We start from the raw sequence: 5,253 nt of genomic DNA on the forward strand, positions 1-5,253 counted from the left end.
TATGATGCTTTCTGCCTATACTGTTCATCCCTAATTTGCTTTAATGTGAAAGCATATATAGTACTCAACATAGCACCATTATGTTTTAATTATCACGGTCATAAGTAAATTACTTGATCAGATTTTTGAGGCCATACCATTAGTTTTTCATATTTTTAAATACATTTTCAAACTTTTTTGGACTTTGTGTACTTTCTTGACCGTTTTATGTCATTAAGCAAAAATCACATGAGTTAAACAATTGAAATTTGGTACTGTGTAGATGAGCTCTTTAAATTTTCATGCCATTATATTACTTGGAATTGGTAAAAATTTAGATTTTTCTTGAATTATCTCTTTATTCAAAGCTATGGCCCTTTATTACAAAGGATATTCATTTGTAGCTTTGAAGATTTTCTGATATAAGCTTTTCTACATTATATCATTGATTGGGCTAATGCCATCTAAAAGAGGTGAATTTTTTCGTATACTTAGGGATGGGTGTCATTTTGAAGAATGTGAAGTATTTATTATGCACTCATAACCTTTTGTTCTCCATAGCATATTTGCTGAATAACATTCAAAATCCATCAGAGCAGAGAATAATACTTATTTTTTTGACCTCATACCATTGCTAGATATTTCAGTGATGCCCCTGCCCAAAGGGTCAAGGTCATAGCAAAAGAAACAGTTAAATGACTTACATCCTTGTTTGGAATATACCAGTAACATGTGAACCAGTCAAGATGTTTAACAGAAACTTCTGTGATTTATAGATAATATGTTACCTACAATAGGCACACATCCTGCTTCAAATATGTCAAGGTCACAGCAAGCAAGTAACTGACTTGAATCCTTCTTCAGGAATGTAATTTTTGGACAACTTACAGTATTTTGAGGCCACTGAAGCCAGGTATATATCATGTACCTGAAGTGTTGCTGAAATCTGGTCTGATTTGAACCTGCACCTATTCAGTTGTGAAGCCTTTGAACCTCCATGACTCCTTAACTGCCATCACTCATAATCATATAGATGTTTAAATGTACTTTATCATTTTCAGGAGTAAAAACCTTCACTGGAAGGGTTGACGAGTAAAATCAATGAATCAAACTCCAACCTGCAGCATCTATGCAAAAAAAAGTCTGCCATAAAATCATTACCTTGATTGAGCCATTATGCATATTTAAAAAAAAAATATATGTTCTTGAGAATGTCTGGTTAAGTCATATTAAATTGTTCTAGCCATGGGATGTCACTAAGACATTTGCAAAACAATTGGTCATCACTGAAAAGGTGCAGATTTGACCACCAACATGAAGAAATGTGATTTTTGTTTGAGACATAGTTGTTGCTTTTTGGGTGGTAGCATCAACATATTTAATGGCTTGCATTTATTTTTGTTCAAGCCAGATACAGTTGTGATAGTATCAACATGCATGCAGGTGAGGTACTGGGTTCTGTACTTGAACACTTATTTTATGTTATACCTCAAATATTGCAGCCAACTAAAATAATTTACTATTACAGCTATTCTTCCTGAACAGACTGAGTTTTTATTGAACAATTTGTTACAAAATGCAGTTGACCTCCAAAATTTCCTCCTTGGTGGCCATCTTGAAAATCATGAGATCATGAGAGGGGATTTCTATATTGCCCAGAGATTATTACCACATATAAAAGGTGGTTCATCTTAAATTAATAATGTACTGATCTAATGTGCAACATAGTTTCCATGGTAGTCATAAAATTGTTTTATTACTCCACATAAACGGATGGTAATATTGGCCTGGAATTTTCACTGAAAGGCTTTTTTTTAAATGATAAAGTTGGTTCTAGTTAATCCATTATGCTTATGGACAGACACTGCAGGTTTAAGGAATAGAAGTAGCTTTTGATCAATCTTAGTATTTTGGTATATCTTGGTACTGCTGTTGTGGATGTGTCTGACAACTTGCCTACATGACCTACTTCAAAAGATCAATAGATTAATGGTTATCATGAACTAAAGCAATACCCTGACAAAGATACATGAAAATATCATGACTACAACTGAAGTTGCAGAGTTAAACTTTAACACTGTAAACAACACAGTCATTATATAGGAAAAAAAGTAGGTCACTGATCATTTCACCCAGTAGCAGTTAAGAATTATGTAACTGTGTCAAAAGCTAGAGGAAGTGGCAGGAAAATTCAACTCTAAAATTAGGATACATTCACCTATAAAGTAATTTGTGTAAAAGTAGGTCATTACAACCTACTTTCCTCTAAGGGTAGTTTCCAATTATTGAAGACCATAACTTCATTTCATTAACATGAAATGCCTACAGCTGCTGTGAACTTAATTAGGAAGCTTTCTAATGATATACCACTAGAGAAAATCTTATGCTTTTTAAAGACATGGTTTGATACAAATGTTTGCCCTACCTTTTAAGGAATTTTTTGTAATGCTTTTTCCCCATACCTTTTCAGGAATTTTGACATATTTACCTTTTATCTTTTATGACTTTGTTTAAATTTACTTCAAAGGGTTTTATACCTTCCAATTTTTGTTGTTGTTGCAATTTGTACCATTAGTAATAATGACTACTTTTTGGGAACCTTACTTCTAATTGGCAGAATGTAGTCAGGATGGTGTTGATGAACCACTGAACCTTATATATACATATATATTGAAATTTGTCAGGAAGACAAAATTTGTATAAAAAATCTGATAATCAAGATGTTGTTGTTGTGGGGTTTAACGCCATTTTTCAGCACTTGATTGGCTATACATGGCGGCCAGTATTAATGGTGGAGGAAGAACCTGGGAAAACCCAGGAAAGAACCACCGACCCACGAGAAGCTACTGGCAAGCTTTCTCACATACCCACATTGGCTGAATCTTAGACTCGAACCGCCGCAGACAGAGGTGAGATGGCAGTGATCCGTAACGAAGAGCGCTTTAGACCACTCGGCCACTCGGGGCCCCGATAATCAAGATATAGTTTAAAAGTTAATTCTCTTGGGTCCTTGTCATTATCTGTCCAGGTACTGCAATATAAACTGAATTAGCTCCCCTTCTTTTCCAGTGATGTACAAACAGCAGTTTTCAGGATTTGTTCAGTTTGTACTAGGATACATCCTTCTGACTGCTTCTTTGTTGTTGACTGTACTAAATTTGTGTGAATGCATATTTAACAAATATAAGTTCACTAAGAATTAAAACTTGTAAGCAGTAAATCAGTACAGAATTTATCCAAGATCCATTTTTCTGATCAAAATTCTGTAAATGTCAATGACTGATTTAAAAAGAAATGAAAAATATAAGTTCATTTATGCATGAAAATTATGCTGATACTAATTATGTGATGTTTCGTTTTGTAAGTATACCTGACAACCAAATATGTTAAATCACATTTCACAAACTTGGTCAATAAATTAATCAAAGATAGAATGTGTCATTTGACATGTCAGAATAATATGTTCCATCACATGTCCTTTGCAGCATAAAATAACTTTATTATTTAATGATCATAGACATTGTGAATTACATGAGATTTTGGATGACATTTTCTTACAATGTTTATTATTTTTTAGAGGCACACATCCGATAATTTGATCCTGAATATGCAGAGGGTTCACTTAATTTGCACTTGCAGTACTAGTACCATGCTCTCACCCTAAAACATGATAATCAGTGGAGTTAAGGAGCCTGGACAGTGTTAACATGGCATTATTTGGAAGTGCTAAATAGACATCACAAGTACAGCACCCCCAACAAGATCAATGGCAAAGCTACTGTTGCATAAAAAATTTGAAATTAAGACTGATTTCCCCATAACTCCTTTAACTTGTAAATAACTTTGACATAAAATAAAAGAAGGTAACAGAGACCTATTTTCCTCTGCTGTGGTTCACAGTGAAACAGATATCACAAACAAATTACATGAAGATACCACATTGAGTACTAGAGTTATGCAATTAAAACTTATATTTGGAGGCAACCTATGTGCAATGTCATTAGTGTACGAAAGGTAGGTCAATGTCCAACTTAATACAGCTGTAATTCAGAATGTCACAAGAAAGTTTTGTGTACCAACCATGCCTCATCTTGAACCCTGGCACAGCTATAAACTTTGATGACCCAGCTCAAGTTTATCACTAGCTGGAGCATTCTGTTAACTTTTGGCTCCAGAAGAAAGTTGTGAATAAAAGCCTGGGGAATTCATTTGCAAACAATCTCTCCACCACATAATCGCTAAACATGGTTTGGATTTCCTGCAAAGTAACACCTTCTTGTGTTCAACTTCAAGTTTTGACTTAAGTAAAATCTGAAGCCACCAATTACTTGGATTGCCCATTAGCTATCCACGAAGAAGCTTGACAAAAAATGAAGCCTGGCACTTACATGGATATTGTTGGCAAATGGCATGAACAGAGTCATTGAAAGTATGAAAATCCAACAATGCTAAATAGAAATGTTACAAATGGTGTGAAAACAGCAAGTACAACATTAGGCTGGTAATCAATGGATTGCTGGTCCAAATATTTGCCCAGGACAGCCCAAGTTGGCTGCCTTTGTATGTCCTTGGGGAAAGGTAGTTAGCTCCCATTTCCCCCATATGATATAACCAATAATATGCTAAAAGTGCCATTAAAACAAAAAGCAAAAAAATAACTCCAGCAAAAATGTAAAATGGCATGGTCACTAAGTCCAAAATCATTGAAAAATATGCGAAATATACAAACGCCCCACCCCCATCCCCAGATAAAGTTACCAAAGATTGAAGCAAAGAAAATACAACAGAACAATACTGACTTTGCAATGGCTGAAAATTCCAGAGAAATCCAACAGATTTTGTGATGCATGCGAATATAATGTTACCTGCAACAAGTGAAAGCTTAAACTTTGAAACATTTAATATGTAGATAGCCACCTTGTGCTAATAACGAGAGGTAGTTCCATAGTTACTTTTTACAGCATCTATAATTTATATAGATCTGAAAGATGAAATTTTCTCTTTCCAAAAGGTCTGGATTTGTTAACTACCAGAAGTCAATTCATGATATTATTGTCACTGGGTATTGCATTCAAATCAGAAACACCCTATCCAAGATCCATGAAAATGCTATATCTAAAGCTATAAATAACTGAAGGAAACAAAACATAACACTGGGCTGAACCTGACCACAAATGATATTTAGATAGCATAAGCTCTTCTGACACTTGTATAGGTGATATAATAGGGAACAGCAGAAAAAAAGATTACTTGTTTCAATGATAAAATGACAAG

The sequence above is a fragment of the Sinohyriopsis cumingii genome, chromosome 11, assembly GCF_028554795.1.
Source record: "Sinohyriopsis cumingii isolate HCF-2022 chromosome 11, ASM2855479v2, whole genome shotgun sequence".
Taxonomy (NCBI): Eukaryota; Metazoa; Mollusca; class Bivalvia; order Unionida; family Unionidae; genus Sinohyriopsis; species Sinohyriopsis cumingii.